Genomic DNA, 18,293 nt, shown 5'->3' with positions numbered 1-18,293 from the left:
TATGCATTAGACGAAAAAAAAGAAGAAAAAGAAGAATAATACGCCCAGAAAAGAGGCGAAAAGGAGAAAAACGTAAAAAAACGTGAAAAAAAAGTAAGAGGAAGAGAAGGGAAAAAAAGGTGGAAATGGGTTTAAAAGTGATTTCGGCGGAGAAATATATATATATATATATATATATATATATATATACGCGCACACACACACATATATATAAACGTATTCTCCGTTGAGATATTGCAGCCGCTGCTGTGTCCAGGCCCAGGAGCCTTAGCACTGTGCTGTGATGTCACTCAATACCACTGACATCACTAGGTGTAAACAACATCTCTCCTTTGCTGTGTATGTGACTATGGAGCTGTTTGGTGATGTCGTCTATTATGGCCTTCATAGAAGCAACAGGAGATTGTTGCATCCATCTAGAACCCTCAGAACTACAGTGCTATGATGTCACTCACTTCCACAGGCCTTGCAGAGTGTAAACAACAACAACCCAGCTTTGTTGTGTATGTAACCATAGGGATTTGTGATGTCACCTAGAACCTTCACAGCAGCGACAGCTTTATGAGGAGCATCAGCACTGCTCTGCCTGAGCAGAACCATCACCGCCATAGGTTGTCAAATAACCCGGATTTAACCCACACAGGTAAGTCCAATGGGGTGCAGGCATGTCCTCTATGCTTACAGCTTCCCGTGGGTGTTGGTTTGATACCGTTTGGGGACAGCCAAGGAGGCATCTGCAGGCAACAAAGGTAGGTGTGTGCTTGTGTGTGTGTTTCCTATGCAGATCCTAAGCCCAGTGTCACATGCAAGTAGGAGGAGTAAGAAGGGTTCCTGGCAAATCCGGGTTATGGATTGCATTTAAAAAGGCCCCGTGGGAGTGCAATGGGCCCCTGTCTTGCTGCTTAGCAATAATGGTATGGGTTTAGGTTCTGCTGTGTGTACTGGTGGTTGACTGCCCCCCAGCCCAGAGTGTGCATGGAAAATTGTCTGGCAGCCTCCCTGACAGCAAGCAGTGATAGTGCCCATGAAGGGCACCTTGTTGGGCCCGCCCCTTTCACGGTTATCGCTTCTCGGCCTTTTGGCTAAGATCAAGTGTAGTATCTGTTCTTATCAGTTTAATATCTGATACGTCCCCTATCTGGGGACCATATATTAAATGGATTTTTGAGAACGGGGGCCGATTTCGAAGCTTGCTTCCGTCGCCCTATGCATTGACCCGATATGGCAGTATCTTCGGGTACAGTGCACCACCCCCTTACAGGGTTAAAAAGAAAGATTCCTACTTTCATTGCTACCTGCTTGCTGGCTAGCCAGCTAGCCAGCCCTGTGGGCCTTGCTGCTGCTGCAGCCAAAAAACAAAAGGTGGTGCTGCTGCTGCTTCTGCTGCTTCTGCTTCTGCTTGTGTCTGGCCGCTGTTGGAGCGTCCAGGCACAGGACTTCTGCTGCTGCTGACTAAATGGCCTCCTTAATTGGATCATTTGAGTAGCCAGCACACCTGTGCAGGTAGGGCATGACATGATAGGCAGCTGCCTTGATAGCGGGTGGGTGCTGAATGTTCCTAATTGACAAAATAAGATTAATGCTTATGAAGAAATATAAAATCTCATCCCTTCCCCAATATCGCGCCACACCCCTACCCCTTAATTCCCTGGTTGAACTTGATGGACATATGTCTTTTTTCGACCGTACTAACTATGTAACTATGTAACATAACATGGGGGGGGGGGGGGGGGGTCTCCTGGCTGTTCACACAGGTGTGTCATTGCTGTACATTGACCATGCATTGCTTCTGTGGTATTGCAAAGGCAAAGACAAATGCTTCCAGCCATCCATTGCACTAATGGATTGGTCATCAGCTGGCTGTCTATGTCCCGCATCAATATAGACCAAAGTACAGAGGGTTAGGCTATGCTATTGTGCACCTACCTGATGCATCAGAAGGTGCGAGGCCCTTGCTAAATTCTGTGCACAGACTTTGAGATCTATACTTTAGACTGTATCTAAACCTGCTCCAACATGGACTGACATTCTGGCCTACTTTCAGCCGATGCGACTTGTCTGTCGCTGAACAGTCGCTTTTTATGTATTCAGCACCTATGTATAATGTTGTAAAAATGCTCTAGAAGCTAAAGTCGCAGAAATGTCACACATATTTGGCCTGCAACTTTCTGTGCGACAAATTCAGACAGGAAAAATCAGTATAAATCCTTAGAAAATTATCCCCCAGTGTCTCCATCTGCTGGCGGTATTGAATAAGCATTGCTGCACTGATGGGGTATGCATTAGACGAAAAAAAAAGAAGAAAAAGAAGAATAATACGCCCAGAAAAGAGGCGAAAAGGAGAAAAACGTAAAAAAACGTGAAAAAAAAGTAAGAGGAAGAGAAGGGAAAAAAAGGTGGAAATGGGTTTAAAAGTGATTTCGGCAGAGAAATATATATATATATATATATATATATATATATATATATATATATATATACGCGCACACACACACATATATATAAACGTATTCTCCGTTGAGATATTGCAGCCGCTGCTGTGTCCAGGCCCAGGAGCCTTAGCACTGTGCTGTGATGTCACTCAATACCACTGACATCACTAGGTGTAAACAACATCTCTCCTTTGCTGTGTATGTGACTATGGAGCTGTTTGGTGATGTCGTCTATTATGGCCTTCATAGAAGCAACAGGAGATTGTTGCATCCATCTAGAACCCTCAGAACTACAGTGCTATGATGTCACTCACTTCCACAGGCCTTGCAGAGTGTAAACAACAACAACCCAGCTTTGTTGTGTATGTAACCATAGGGATTTGTGATGTCACCTAGAACCTTCACAGCAGCGACAGCTTTATGAGGAGCATCAGCACTGCTCTGCCTGAGCAGAACCATCACCGCCATAGGTTGTCAAATAACCCGGATTTAACCCACACAGGTAAGTCCAATGGGGTGCAGGCATGTCCTCTATGCTTACAGCTTCCCGTGGGTGTTGGTTTGATACCGTTTGGGGACAGCCAAGGAGGCATCTGCAGGCAACAAAGGTAGGTGTGTGCTTGTGTGTGTGTTTCCTATGCAGATCCTAAGCCCAGTGTCACATGCAAGTAGGAGGAGTAAGAAGGGTTCCTGGCAAATCCGGGTTATGGATTGCATTTAAAAAGGCCCCGTGGGAGTGCAATGGGCCCCTGTCTTGCTGCTTAGCAATAATGGTATGGGTTTAGGTTCTGCTGTGTGTACTGGTGGTTGACTGCCCCCCAGCCCAGAGTGTGCATGGAAAATTGTCTGGCAGCCTCCCTGACAGCAAGCAGTGATAGTGCCCATGAAGGGCACCTTGTTGGGCCCGCCCCTTTCACGGTTATCGCTTCTCGGCCTTTTGGCTAAGATCAAGTGTAGTATCTGTTCTTATCAGTTTAATATCTGATACGTCCCCTATCTGGGGACCATATATTAAATGGATTTTTGAGAACGGGGGCCGATTTCGAAGCTTGCTTCCGTCGCCCTATGCATTGACCCGATATGGCAGTATCTTCGGGTACAGTGCACCACCCCCTTACAGGGTTAAAAAGAAAGATTCCTACTTTCATTGCTACCTGCTTGCTGGCTAGCCAGCTAGCCAGCCCTGTGGGCCTTGCTGCTGCTGCAGCCAAAAAACAAAAGGTGGTGCTGCTGCTGCTTCTGCTGCTTCTGCTTCTGCTTGTGTCTGGCCGCTGTTGGAGCATCCAGGCACAGGACTTCTGCTGCTGCTGACTAAATGGCCTCCTTAATTGGATCATTTGAGTAGCCAGCACACCTGTGCAGGTAGGGCATGACATGATAGGCAGCTGCCTTGATAGCGGGTGGGTGCTGAATGTTCCTAATTGACAAAATAAGATTAATGCTTATGAAGAAATATAAAATCTCATCCCTTCCCCAATATCGCGCCACACCCCTACCCCTTAATTCCCTGGTTGAACTTGATGGACATATGTCTTTTTTCGACCGTACTAACTATGTAACTATGTAACATAACATGGGGGGGGGGGGGGGGGGGGTCTCCTGGCTGTTCACACAGGTGTGTCATTGCTGTACATTGACCATGCATTGCTTCTGTGGTATTGCAAAGGCAAAGACAAATGCTTCCAGCCATCCATTGCACTAATGGATTGGTCATCAGCTGGCTGTCTATGTCCCGCATCAATATAGACCAAAGTACAGAGGGTTAGGCTATGCTATTGTGCACCTACCTGATGCATCAGAAGGTGCGAGGCCCTTGCTAAATTCTGTGCACAGACTTTGAGATCTATACTTTAGACTGTATCTAAACCTGCTCCAACATGGACTGACATTCTGGCCTACTTTCAGCCGATGCGACTTGTCTGTCGCTGAACAGTCGCTTTTTATGTATTCAGCACCTATGTATAATGTTGTAAAAATGCTCTAGAAGCTAAAGTCGCAGAAATGTCACACATATTTGGCCTGCAACTTTCTGTGCGACAAATTCAGACAGGAAAAATCAGTATAAATCCTTAGAAAATTATCCCCCAGTGTCTCCATCTGCTGGCGGTATTGAATAAGCATTGCTGCACTGATGGGGTATGCATTAGACGAAAAAAAAGAAGAAAAAGAAGAATAATACGCCCAGAAAAGAGGCGAAAAGGAGAAAAACGTAAAAAAACGTGAAAAAAAAGTAAGAGGAAGAGAAGGGAAAAAAAGGTGGAAATGGGTTTAAAAGTGATTTCGGCGGAGAAATATATATATATATATATATATATATATATATATATATATATATATACGCGCACACACACACATATATATAAACGTATTCTCCGTTGAGATATTGCAGCCGCTGCTGTGTCCAGGCCCAGGAGCCTTAGCACTGTGCTGTGATGTCACTCAATACCACTGACATCACTAGGTGTAAACAACATCTCTCCTTTGCTGTGTATGTGACTATGGAGCTGTTTGGTGATGTCGTCTATTATGGCCTTCATAGAAGCAACAGGAGATTGTTGCATCCATCTAGAACCCTCAGAACTACAGTGCTATGATGTCACTCACTTCCACAGGCCTTGCAGAGTGTAAACAACAACAACCCAGCTTTGTTGTGTATGTAACCATAGGGATTTGTGATGTCACCTAGAACCTTCACAGCAGCGACAGCTTTATGAGGAGCATCATCACTGCTCTGCCTGAGCAGAACCATCACCGCCATAGGTTGTCAAATAACCCGGATTTAACCCACACAGGTAAGTCCAATGGGGTGCAGGCATGTCCTCTATGCTTACAGCTTCCCGTGGGTGTTGGTTTGATACCGTTTGGGGACAGCCAAGGAGGCATCTGCAGGCAACAAAGGTAGGTGTGTGCTTGTGTGTGTGTTTCCTATGCAGATCCTAAGCCCAGTGTCACATGCAAGTAGGAGGAGTAAGAAGGGTTCCTGGCAAATCCGGGTTATGGATTGCATTTAAAAAGGCCCCGTGGGAGTGCAATGGGCCCCCTGTCTTGCTGCTTAGCAATAATGGTATGGGTTTAGGTTCTGCTGTGTGTACTGGTGGTTGACTGCCCCCCAGCCCAGAGTGTGCATGGAAAATTGTCTGGCAGCCTCCCTGACAGCAAGCAGTGATAGTGCCCATGAAGGGCACCTTGTTGGGCCCGCCCCTTTCACGGTTATCACTTCTCGGCCTTTTGGCTAAGATCAAGTGTAGTATCTGTTCTTATCAGTTTAATATCTGATACGTCCCCTATCTGGGGACCATATATTAAATGGGATTTTTGAGAACGGGGGCCGATTTCGAAGCTTGCTTCCGTCGCCCTATGCATTGACCCGATATGGCAGTATCTTCGGGTACAGTGCACCACCCCCTTACAGGGTTAAAAAGAAAGATTCCTACTTTCATTGCTACCTGCTTGCTGGCTAGCCAGCTAGCCAGCCCTGTGGGCCTTGCTGCTGCTGCAGCCAAAAAACAAAAGGTGGTGCTGCTGCTGCTTCTGCTGCTTCTGCTTCTGCTTGTGTCTGGCCGCTGTTGGAGCATCCAGGCACAGGACTTCTGCTGCTGCTGACTAAATGGCCTCCTTAATTGGATCATTTGAGTAGCCAGCACACCTGTGCAGGTAGGGCATGACATGATAGGCAGCTGCCTTGATAGCGGGTGGGTGCTGAATGTTCCTAATTGACAAAATAAGATTAATGCTTATGAAGAAATATAAAATCTCATCCCTTCCCCAATATCGCGCCACACCCCTACCCCTTAAAATTCCCTGGTTGAACTTGATGGACATATGTCTTTTTTCGACCGTACTAACTATGTAACTATGTAACATAACATGGGGGGGGGGGGGGGGGGGGGGTCTCCTGGCTGTTCACACAGGTGTGTCATTGCTGTACATTGACCATGCATTGCTTCTGTGGTATTGCAAAGGCAAAGACAAATGCTTCCAGCCATCCATTGCACTAATGGATTGGTCATCAGCTGGCTGTCTATGTCCCGCATCAATATAGACCAAAGTACAGAGGGTTAGGCTATGCTATTGTGCACCTACCTGATGCATCAGAAGGTGCGAGGCCCTTGCTAAATTCTGTGCACAGACTTTGAGATCTATACTTTAGACTGTATCTAAACCTGCTCCAACATGGACTGACATTCTGGCCTACTTTCAGCCGATGCGACTTGTCTGTCGCTGAACAGTCGCTTTTTATGTATTCAGCACCTATGTATAATGTTGTAAAAATGCTCTAGAAGCTAAAGTCGCAGAAATGTCACACATATTTGGCCTGCAACTTTCTGTGCGACAAATTCAGACAGGAAAAATCAGTATAAATCCTTAGAAAATTATCCCCCAGTGTCTCCATCTGCTGGCGGTATTGAATAAGCATTGCTGCACTGATGGGGTATGCATTAGACGAAAAAAAAGAAGAAAAAGAAGAATAATACGCCCAGAAAAGAGGCGAAAAGGAGAAAAACGTAAAAAAACGTGAAAAAAAAGTAAGAGGAAGAGAAGGGAAAAAAAGGTGGAAATGGGTTTAAAAGTGATTTCGGCGGAGAAATATATATATATATATATATATATATATATATATATATATACGCGCACACACACACATATATATAAACATATTCTCCGTTGAGATATTGCAGCCGCTGCTGTGTCCAGGCCCAGGAGCCTTAGCACTGTGCTGTGATGTCACTCAATACCACTGACATCACTAGGTGTAAACAACATCTCTCCTTTGCTGTGTATGTGACTATGGAGCTGTTTGGTGATGTCGTCTATTATGGCCTTCATAGAAGCAACAGGAGATTGTTGCATCCATCTAGAACCCTCAGAACTACAGTGCTATGATGTCACTCACTTCCACAGGCCTTGCAGAGTGTAAACAACAACAACCCAGCTTTGTTGTGTATGTAACCATAGGGATTTGTGATGTCACCTAGAACCTTCACAGCAGCGACAGCTTTATGAGGAGCATCAGCACTGCTCTGCCTGAGCAGAACCATCACCGCCATAGGTTGTCAAATAACCCGGATTTAACCCACACAGGTAAGTCCAATGGGGTGCAGGCATGTCCTCTATGCTTACAGCTTCCCGTGGGTGTTGGTTTGATACCGTTTGGGGACAGCCAAGGAGGCATCTGCAGGCAACAAAGGTAGGTGTGTGCTTGTGTGTGTGTTTCCTATGCAGATCCTAAGCCCAGTGTCACATGCAAGTAGGAGGAGTAAGAAGGGTTCCTGGCAAATCCGGGTTATGGATTGCATTTAAAAAGGCCCCGTGGGAGTGCAATGGGCCCCTGTCTTGCTGCTTAGCAATAATGGTATGGGTTTAGGTTCTGCTGTGTGTACTGGTGGTTGACTGCCCCCCAGCCCAGAGTGTGCATGGAAAATTGTCTGGCAGCCTCCCTGACAGCAAGCAGTGATAGTGCCCATGAAGGGCACCTTGTTGGGCCCGCCCCTTTCACGGTTATCGCTTCTCGGCCTTTTGGCTAAGATCAAGTGTAGTATCTGTTCTTATCAGTTTAATATCTGATACGTCCCCTATCTGGGGACCATATATTAAATGGATTTTTGAGAACGGGGGCCGATTTCGAAGCTTGCTTCCGTCGCCCTATGCATTGACCCGATATGGCAGTATCTTCGGGTACAGTGCACCACCCCCTTACAGGGTTAAAAAGAAAGATTCCTACTTTCATTGCTACCTGCTTGCTGGCTAGCCAGCTAGCCAGCCCTGTGGGCCTTGCTGCTGCTGCAGCCAAAAAACAAAAGGTGGTGCTGCTGCTGCTTCTGCTGCTTCTGCTTCTGCTTGTGTCTGGCCGCTGTTGGAGCGTCCAGGCACAGGACTTCTGCTGCTGCTGACTAAATGGCCTCCTTAATTGGATCATTTGAGTAGTCAGCACACCTGTGCAGGTAGGGCATGACATGATAGGCAGCTGCCTTGATAGCGGGTGGGTGCTGAATGTTCCTAATTGACAAAATAAGATTAATGCTTATGAAGAAATATAAAATCTCATCCCTTCCCCAATATCGCGCCACACCCCTACCCCTTAATTCCCTGGTTGAACTTGATGGACATATGTCTTTTTTCGACCGTACTAACTATGTAACTATGTAACATAACATGGGGGGGGGGGGGGGGGGGTCTCCTGGCTGTTCACACAGGTGTGTCATTGCTGTACATTGACCATGCATTGCTTCTGTGGTATTGCAAAGGCAAAGACAAATGCTTCCAGCCATCCATTGCACTAATGGATTGGTCATCAGCTGGCTGTCTATGTCCCGCATCAATATAGACCAAAGTACAGAGGGTTAGGCTATGCTATTGTGCACCTACCTGATGCATCAGAAGGTGCGAGGCCCTTGCTAAATTCTGTGCACAGACTTTGAGATCTATACTTTAGACTGTATCTAAACCTGCTCCAACATGGACTGACATTCTGGCCTACTTTCAGCCGATGCGACTTGTCTGTCGCTGAACAGTCGCTTTTTATGTATTCAGCACCTATGTATAATGTTGTAAAAATGCTCTAGAAGCTAAAGTCGCAGAAATGTCACACATATTTGGCCTGCAACTTTCTGTGCGACAAATTCAGACAGGAAAAATCAGTATAAATCCTTAGAAAATTATCCCCCAGTGTCTCCATCTGCTGGCGGTATTGAATAAGCATTGCTGCACTGATGGGGTATGCATTAGACGAAAAAAAAGAAGAAAAAGAAGAATAATACGCCCAGAAAAGAGGCGAAAAGGAGAAAAACGTAAAAAAACGTGAAAAAAAAGTAAGAGGAAGAGAAGGGAAAAAAAGGTGGAAATGGGTTTAAAAGTGATTTCGGCGGAGAAATATATATATATATATATATATATATATATATATATATATATATATATACGCGCACACACACACATATATATAAACGTATTCTCCGTTGAGATATTGCAGCCGCTGCTGTGTCCAGGCCCAGGAGCCTTAGCACTGTGCTGTGATGTCACTCAATACCACTGACATCACTAGGTGTAAACAACATCTCTCCTTTGCTGTGTATGTGACTATGGAGCTGTTTGGTGATGTCGTCTATTATGGCCTTCATAGAAGCAACAGGAGATTGTTGCATCCATCTAGAACCCTCAGAACTACAGTGCTATGATGTCACTCACTTCCACAGGCCTTGCAGAGTGTAAACAACAACAACCCAGCTTTGTTGTGTATGTAACCATAGGGATTTGTGATGTCACCTAGAACCTTCACAGCAGCGACAGCTTTATGAGGAGCATCAGCACTGCTCTGCCTGAGCAGAACCATCACCGCCATAGGTTGTCAAATAACCCGGATTTAACCCACACAGGTAAGTCCAATGGGGTGCAGGCATGTCCTCTATGCTTACAGCTTCCCGTGGGTGTTGGTTTGATACCGTTTGGGGACAGCCAAGGAGGCATCTGCAGGCAACAAAGGTAGGTGTGTGCTTGTGTGTGTGTTTCCTATGCAGATCCTAAGCCCAGTGTCACATGCAAGTAGGAGGAGTAAGAAGGGTTCCTGGCAAATCCGGGTTATGGATTGCATTTAAAAAGGCCCCGTGGGAGTGCAATGGGCCCCTGTCTTGCTGCTTAGCAATAATGGTATGGGTTTAGGTTCTGCTGTGTGTACTGGTGGTTGACTGCCCCCCAGCCCAGAGTGTGCATGGAAAATTGTCTGGCAGCCTCCCTGACAGCAAGCAGTGATAGTGCCCATGAAGGGCACCTTGTTGGGCCCGCCCCTTTCACGGTTATCGCTTCTCGGCCTTTTGGCTAAGATCAAGTGTAGTATCTGTTCTTATCAGTTTAATATCTGATACGTCCCCTATCTGGGGACCATATATTAAATGGATTTTTGAGAACGGGGGCCGATTTCGAAGCTTGCTTCCGTCGCCCTATGCATTGACCCGATATGGCAGTATCTTCGGGTACAGTGCACCACCCCCTTACAGGGTTAAAAAGAAAGATTCCTACTTTCATTGCTACCTGCTTGCTGGCTAGCCAGCTAGCCAGCCCTGTGGGCCTTGCTGCTGCTGCAGCCAAAAAACAAAAGGTGGTGCTGCTGCTGCTTCTGCTGCTTCTGCTTCTGCCTGGCCGCTGTTGGAGCGTCCAGGCACAGGACTTCTGCTGCTGCTGACTAAATGGCCTCCTTAATTGGATCATTTGAGTAGCCAGCACACCTGTGCAGGTAGGGCATGACATGATAGGCAGCTGCCTTGATAGCGGGTGGGTGCTGAATGTTCCTAATTGACAAAATAAGATTAATGCTTATGAAGAAATATAAAATCTCATCCCTTCCCCAATATCGCGCCACACCCCTACCCCTTAATTCCCTGGTTGAACTTGATGGACATATGTCTTTTTTCGACCGTACTAACTATGTAACTATGTAACATAACATGGGGGGGGGGGGGGGGGTCTCCTGGCTGTTCACACAGGTGTGTCATTGCTGTACATTGACCATGCATTGCTTCTGTGGTATTGCAAAGGCAAAGACAAATGCTTCCAGCCATCCATTGCACTAATGGATTGGTCATCAGCTGGCTGTCTATGTCCCGCATCAATATAGACCAAAGTACAGAGGGTTAGGCTATGCTATTGTGCACCTACCTGATGCATCAGAAGGTGCGAGGCCCTTGCTAAATTCTGTGCACAGACTTTGAGATCTATACTTTAGACTGTATCTAAACCTGCTCCAACATGGACTGACATTCTGGCCTACTTTCAGCCGATGCGACTTGTCTGTCGCTGAACAGTCGCTTTTTATGTATTCAGCACCTATGTATAATGTTGTAAAAATGCTCTAGAAGCTAAAGTCGCAGAAATGTCACACATATTTGGCCTGCAACTTTCTGTGCGACAAATTCAGACAGGAAAAATCAGTATAAATCCTTAGAAAATTATCCCCCAGTGTCTCCATCTGCTGGCGGTATTGAATAAGCATTGCTGCACTGATGGGGTATGCATTAGACGAAAAAAAAAGAAGAAAAAGAAGAATAATACGCCCAGAAAAGAGGCGAAAAGGAGAAAAACGTAAAAAAACGTGAAAAAAAAGTAAGAGGAAGAGAAGGGAAAAAAAGGTGGAAATGGGTTTAAAAGTGATTTCGGCGGAGAAATATATATATATATATATATATATATATATATATATATATATACGCGCACACACACACATATATATAAACGTATTCTCCGTTGAGATATTGCAGCCGCTGCTGTGTCCAGGCCCAGGAGCCTTAGCACTGTGCTGTGATGTCACTCAATACCACTGACATCACTAGGTGTAAACAACATCTCTCCTTTGCTGTGTATGTGACTATGGAGCTGTTTGGTGATGTCGTCTATTATGGCCTTCATAGAAGCAACAGGAGATTGTTGCATCCATCTAGAACCCTCAGAACTACAGTGCTATGATGTCACTCACTTCCACAGGCCTTGCAGAGTGTAAACAACAACAACCCAGCTTTGTTGTGTATGTAACCATAGGGATTTGTGATGTCACCTAGAACCTTCACAGCAGCGACAGCTTTATGAGGAGCATCAGCACTGCTCTGCCTGAGCAGAACCATCACCGCCATAGGTTGTCAAATAACCCGGATTTAACCCACACAGGTAAGTCCAATGGGGTGCAGGCATGTCCTCTATGCTTACAGCTTCCCGTGGGTGTTGGTTTGATACCGTTTGGGGACAGCCAAGGAGGCATCTGCAGGCAACAAAGGTAGGTGTGTGCTTGTGTGTGTGTTTCCTATGCAGATCCTAAGCCCAGTGTCACATGCAAGTAGGAGGAGTAAGAAGGGTTCCTGGCAAATCCGGGTTATGGATTGCATTTAAAAAGGCCCCGTGGGAGTGCAATGGGCCCCTGTCTTGCTGCTTAGCAATAATGGTATGGGTTTAGGTTCTGCTGTGTGTACTGGTGGTTGACTGCCCCCCAGCCCAGAGTGTGCATGGAAAATTGTCTGGCAGCCTCCCTGACAGCAAGCAGTGATAGTGCCCATGAAGGGCACCTTGTTGGGCCCGCCCCTTTCACGGTTATCGCTTCTCGGCCTTTTGGCTAAGATCAAGTGTAGTATCTGTTCTTATCAGTTTAATATCTGATACGTCCCCTATCTGGGGACCATATATTAAATGGATTTTTGAGAACGGGGGCCGATTTCGAAGCTTGCTTCCGTCGCCCTATGCATTGACCCGATATGGCAGTATCTTCGGGTACAGTGCACCACCCCCTTACAGGGTTAAAAAGAAAGATTCCTACTTTCATTGCTACCTGCTTGCTGGCTAGCCAGCTAGCCAGCCCTGTGGGCCTTGCTGCTGCTGCAGCCAAAAAACAAAAGGTGGTGCTGCTGCTGCTTCTGCTGCTTCTGCTTCTGCTTGTGTCTGGCCGCTGTTGGAGCGTCCAGGCACAGGACTTCTGCTGCTGCTGACTAAATGGCCTCCTTAATTGGATCATTTGAGTAGCCAGCACACCTGTGCAGGTAGGGCATGACATGATAGGCAGCTGCCTTGATAGCGGGTGGGTGCTGAATGTTCCTAATTGACAAAATAAGATTAATGCTTATGAAGAAATATAAAATCTCATCCCTTCCCCAATATCGCGCCACACCCCTACCCCTTAATTCCCTGGTTGAACTTGATGGACATATGTCTTTTTTCGACCGTACTAACTATGTAACTATGTAACATAACATGGGGGGGGGGGGGGGGGGTCTCCTGGCTGTTCACACAGGTGTGTCATTGCTGTACATTGACCATGCATTGCTTCTGTGGTATTGCAAAGGCAAAGACAAATGCTTCCAGCCATCCATTGCACTAATGGATTGGTCATCAGCTGGCTGTCTATGTCCCGCATCAATATAGACCAAAGTACAGAGGGTTAGGCTATGCTATTGTGCACCTACCTGATGCATCAGAAGGTGCGAGGCCCTTGCTAAATTCTGTGCACAGACTTTGAGATCTATACTTTAGACTGTATCTAAACCTGCTCCAACATGGACTGACATTCTGGCCTACTTTCAGCCGATGCGACTTGTCTGTCGCTGAACAGTCGCTTTTTATGTATTCAGCACCTATGTATAATGTTGTAAAAATGCTCTAGAAGCTAAAGTCGCAGAAATGTCACACATATTTGGCCTGCAACTTTCTGTGCGACAAATTCAGACAGGAAAAATCAGTATAAATCCTTAGAAAATTATCCCCCAGTGTCTCCATCTGCTGGCGGTATTGAATAAGCATTGCTGCACTGATGGGGTATGCATTAGACGAAAAAAAAGAAGAAAAAGAAGAATAATACGCCCAGAAAAGAGGCGAAAAGGAGAAAAACGTAAAAAAACGTGAAAAAAAAGTAAGAGGAAGAGAAGGGAAAAAAAGGTGGAAATGGGTTTAAAAGTGATTTCGGCGGAGAAATATATATATATATATATATATATATATATATATATATACGCGCACACACACACATATATATAAACGTATTCTCCGTTGAGATATTGCAGCCGCTGCTGTGTCCAGGCCCAGGAGCCTTAGCACTGTGCTGTGATGTCACTCAATACCACTGACATCACTAGGTGTAAACAACATCTCTCCTTTGCTGTGTATGTGACTATGGAGCTGTTTGGTGATGTCGTCTATTATGGCCTTCATAGAAGCAACAGGAGATTGTTGCATCCATCTAGAACCCTCAGAACTACAGTGCTATGATGTCACTCACTTCCACAGGCCTTGCAGAGTGTAAACAACAACAACCCAGCTTTGTTGTGTATGTAACCATAGGGATTTGTGATGTCACCTAGAACCTTCACAGCAGCGACAGCTTTATGAGGAGCATCAGCACTGCTCTGCCTGAGCAGAACCATCACCGCCATAGGTTGTCAAATAACCCGGATTTAACCCACACAGGTAAGTCCAATGGGGTGCAGGCATGTCCTCTATGCTTACAGCTTCCCGTGGGTGTTGGTTTGATACCGTTTGGGGACAGCCAAGGAGGCATCTGCAGGCAACAAAGGTAGGTGTGTGCTTGTGTGTGTGTTTCCTATGCAGATCCTAAGCCCAGTGTCACATGCAAGTAGGAGGAGTAAGAAGGGTTCCTGGCAAATCCGGGTTATGGATTGCATTTAAAAAGGCCCCGTGGGAGTGCAATGGGCCCCTGTCTTGCTGCTTAGCAATAATGGTATGGGTTTAGGTTCTGCTGTGTGTACTGGTGGTTGACTGCCCCCCAGCCCAGAGTGTGCATGGAAAATTGTCTGGCAGCCTCCCTGACAGCAAGCAGTGATAGTGCCCATGAAGGGCACCTTGTTGGGCCCGCCCCTTTCACGGTTATCGCTTCTCGGCCTTTTGGCTAAGATCAAGTGTAGTATCTGTTCTTATCAGTTTAATATCTGATACGTCCCCTATCTGGGGACCATATATTAAATGGATTTTTGAGAACGGGGGCCGATTTCGAAGCTTGCTTCCGTCGCCCTATGCATTGACCCGATATGGCAGTATCTTCGGGTACAGTGCACCACCCCCTTACAGGGTTAAAAAGAAAGATTCCTACTTTCATTGCTACCTGCTTGCTGGCTAGCCAGCTAGCCAGCCCTGTGGGCCTTGCTGCTGCTGCAGCCAAAAAACAAAAGGTGGTGCTGCTGCTGCTTCTGCTGCTTCTGCTTCTGCTTGTGTCTGGCCGCTGTTGGAGCGTCCAGGCACAGGACTTCTGCTGCTGCTGACTAAATGGCCTCCTTAATTGGATCATTTGAGTAGCCAGCACACCTGTGCAGGTAGGGCATGACATGATAGGCAGCTGCCTTGATAGCGGGTGGGTGCTGAATGTTCCTAATTGACAAAATAAGATTAATGCTTATGAAGAAATATAAAATCTCATCCCTTCCCCAATATCGCGCCACACCCCTACCCCTTAATTCCCTGGTTGAACTTGATGGACATATGTCTTTTTTCGACCGTACTAACTATGTAACTATGTAACATAACATGGGGGGGGGGGGGGGGGTCTCCTGGCTGTTCACACAGGTGTGTCATTGCTGTACATTGACCATGCATTGCTTCTGTGGTATTGCAAAGGCAAAGACAAATGCTTCCAGCCATCCATTGCACTAATGGATTGGTCATCAGCTGGCTGTCTATGTCCCGCATCAATATAGACCAAAGTACAGAGGGTTAGGCTATGCTATTGTGCACCTACCTGATGCATCAGAAGGTGCGAGGCCCTTGCTAAATTCTGTGCACAGACTTTGAGATCTATACTTTAGACTGTATCTAAACCTGCTCCAACATGGACTGACATTCTGGCCTACTTTCAGCCGATGCGACTTGTCTGTCGCTGAACAGTCGCTTTTTATGTATTCAGCACCTATGTATAATGTTGTAAAAATGCTCTAGAAGCTAAAGTCGCAGAAATGTCACACATATTTGGCCTGCAACTTTCTGTGCGACAAATTCAGACAGGAAAAATCAGTATAAATCCTTAGAAAATTATCCCCCAGTGTCTCCATCTGCTGGCGGTATTGAATAAGCATTGCTGCACTGATGGGGTATGCATTAGACGAAAAAAAAGAAGAAAAAGAAGAATAATACGCCCAGAAAAGAGGCGAAAAGGAGAAAAACGTAAAAAAACGTGAAAAAAAAGTAAGAGGAAGAGAAGGGAAAAAAAGGTGGAAATGGGTTTAAAAGTGATTTCGGCGGAGAAATATATATATATATATATATATATATATATATATATATATATATACGCGCACACACACACATATATATAAACGTATTCTCCGTTGAGATATTGCAGCCGCTGCTGTGTCCAGGCCCAGGAGCCTTAGCACTGTGCTGTGATGTCACTCAATACCACTGACATCACTAGGTGTAAACAACATCTCTCCTTTGCTGTGTATGTGACTATGGAGCTGTTTGGTGATGTCGTCTATTATGGCCTTCATAGAAGCAACAGGAGATTGTTGCATCCATCTAGAACCCTCAGAACTACAGTGCTATGATGTCACTCACTTCCACAGGCCTTGCAGAGTGTAAACAACAACAACCCAGCTTTGTTGTGTATGTAACCATAGGGATTTGTGATGTCACCTAGAACCTTCACAGCAGCGACAGCTTTATGAGGAGCATCAGCACTGCTCTGCCTGAGCAGAACCATCACCGCCATAGGTTGTCAAATAACCCGGATTTAACCCACACAGGTAAGTCCAATGGGGTGCAGGCATGTCCTCTATGCTTACAGCTTCCCGTGGGTGTTGGTTTGATACCGTTTGGGGACAGCCAAGGAGGCATCTGCAGGCAACAAAGGTAGGTGTGTGCTTGTGTGTGTGTTTCCTATGCAGATCCTAAGCCCAGTGTCACATGCAAGTAGGAGGAGTAAGAAGGGTTCCTGGCAAATCCGGGTTATGGATTGCATTTAAAAAGGCCCCGTGGGAGTGCAATGGGCCCCTGTCTTGCTGCTTAGCAATAATGGTATGGGTTTAGGTTCTGCTGTGTGTACTGGTGGTTGACTGCCCCCCAGCCCAGAGTGTGCATGGAAAATTGTCTGGCAGCCTCCCTGACAGCAATCAGTGATAGTGCCCATGAAGGGCACCTTGTTGGGCCCGCCCCTTTCACGGTTATCGCTTCTCGGCCTTTTGGCTAAGATCAAGTGTAGTATCTGTTCTTATCAGTTTAATATCTGATACGTCCCCTATCTGGGGACCATATATTAAATGGATTTTTGAGAACGGGGGCCGATTTCGAAGCTTGCTTCCGTCGCCCTATGCATTGACCCGATATGGCAGTATCTTCGGGTACAGTGCACCACCCCCTTACAGGGTTAAAAAGAAAGATTCCTACTTTCATTGCTACCTGCTTGCTGGCTAGCCAGCTAGCCAGCCCTGTGGGCCTTGCTGCTGCTGCAGCCAAAAAACAAAAGGTGGTGCTGCTGCTGCTTCTGCTGCTTCTGCTTCTGCTTGTGTCTGGCCGCTGTTGGAGCGTCCAGGCACAGGACTTCTGCTGCTGCTGACTAAATGGCCTCCTTAATTGGATCATTTGAGTAGCCAGCACACCTGTGCAGGTAGGGCATGACATGATAGGCAGCTGCCTTGATAGCGGGTGGGTGCTGAATGTTCCTAATTGACAAAATAAGATTAATGCTTATGAAGAAATAAAAAATCTCATCCCTTCCCCAATATCGCGCCACACCCCTACCCCTTAATTCCCTGGTTGAACTTGATGGACATATGTCTTTTTTCGACCGTACTAACTATGTAACTATGTAACATAACATGGGGGGGGGGGGGGGGTCTCCTGGCTGTTCACACAGGTGTGTCATTGCTGTACATTGACCATGCATTGCTTCTGTGGTATTGCAAAGGCAAAGACAAATGCTTCCAGCCATCCATTGCACTAATGGATTGGTCATCAGCTGGCTGTCTATGTCCCGCATCAATATAGACCAAAGTACAGAGGGTTAGGCTATGCTATTGTGCACCTACCTGATGCATTAGAAGGTGCGAGGCCCTTGCTAAATTCTGTGCACAGACTTTGAGATCTATACTTTAGACTGTATCTAAACCTGCTCCAACATGGACTGACATTCTGGCCTACTTTCAGCCGATGCGACTTGTCTGTCGCTGAACAGTCGCTTTTTATGTATTCAGCACCTATGTATAATGTTGTAAAAATGCTCTAGAAGCTAAAGTCGCAGAAATGTCACACATATTTGGCCTGCAACTTACTGTGCGACAAATTCAGACAGGAAAAATCAGTATAAATCCTTAGAAAATTATCCCCCAGTGTCTCCATCTGCTGGCGGTATTGAATAAGCATTGCTGCACTGATGGGGTATGCATTAGACGA

The 18,293-nt window shown here is 46.1% G+C and overlaps 8 non-coding genes across 8 annotated transcripts; all 8 read left to right on the top strand.

Moving 5' to 3' along the window:
* The first annotated feature begins 1,062 nt into the window (after positions 1–1,062).
* On the top strand, positions 1,063–1,253 carry LOC130305778 (U2 spliceosomal RNA). The gene has a single exon (XR_008855216.1). It is a non-coding gene; the product is annotated as a U2 spliceosomal RNA (small nuclear RNA).
* A 2,100-nt stretch (positions 1,254–3,353) lies between these two features.
* Positions 3,354–3,544, top strand: LOC130305777 (U2 spliceosomal RNA). The gene has a single exon (XR_008855215.1). It is a non-coding gene; the product is annotated as a U2 spliceosomal RNA (small nuclear RNA).
* A 2,100-nt stretch (positions 3,545–5,644) lies between these two features.
* LOC130305802 (U2 spliceosomal RNA) lies at positions 5,645–5,836 on the top strand. Its single transcript, XR_008855239.1, has one exon. It is a non-coding gene; the product is annotated as a U2 spliceosomal RNA (small nuclear RNA).
* A 2,097-nt stretch (positions 5,837–7,933) lies between these two features.
* Positions 7,934–8,124, top strand: LOC130305775 (U2 spliceosomal RNA). The gene has a single exon (XR_008855213.1). It is a non-coding gene; the product is annotated as a U2 spliceosomal RNA (small nuclear RNA).
* Positions 8,125–10,224: 2,100 nt separating this feature from the next.
* LOC130305774 (U2 spliceosomal RNA) lies at positions 10,225–10,415 on the top strand. Its single transcript, XR_008855212.1, has one exon. It is a non-coding gene; the product is annotated as a U2 spliceosomal RNA (small nuclear RNA).
* Positions 10,416–12,502: 2,087 nt separating this feature from the next.
* LOC130305773 (U2 spliceosomal RNA) lies at positions 12,503–12,693 on the top strand. Its single transcript, XR_008855211.1, has one exon. It is a non-coding gene; the product is annotated as a U2 spliceosomal RNA (small nuclear RNA).
* A 2,089-nt stretch (positions 12,694–14,782) lies between these two features.
* Positions 14,783–14,973, top strand: LOC130305771 (U2 spliceosomal RNA). The gene has a single exon (XR_008855210.1). It is a non-coding gene; the product is annotated as a U2 spliceosomal RNA (small nuclear RNA).
* Positions 14,974–17,067: 2,094 nt separating this feature from the next.
* Positions 17,068–17,258, top strand: LOC130305770 (U2 spliceosomal RNA). Its single transcript, XR_008855208.1, has one exon. It is a non-coding gene; the product is annotated as a U2 spliceosomal RNA (small nuclear RNA).
* The last annotated feature ends 1,035 nt before the right edge of the window (positions 17,259–18,293 follow it).

Source organism: Hyla sarda, unplaced genomic scaffold, assembly GCF_029499605.1.
Source record: "Hyla sarda isolate aHylSar1 unplaced genomic scaffold, aHylSar1.hap1 scaffold_1332, whole genome shotgun sequence".
Lineage (NCBI taxonomy): Eukaryota > Metazoa > Chordata > Amphibia > Anura > Hylidae > Hyla > Hyla sarda.
This window is presented reverse-complemented; position numbering and strand designations above follow the sequence as displayed.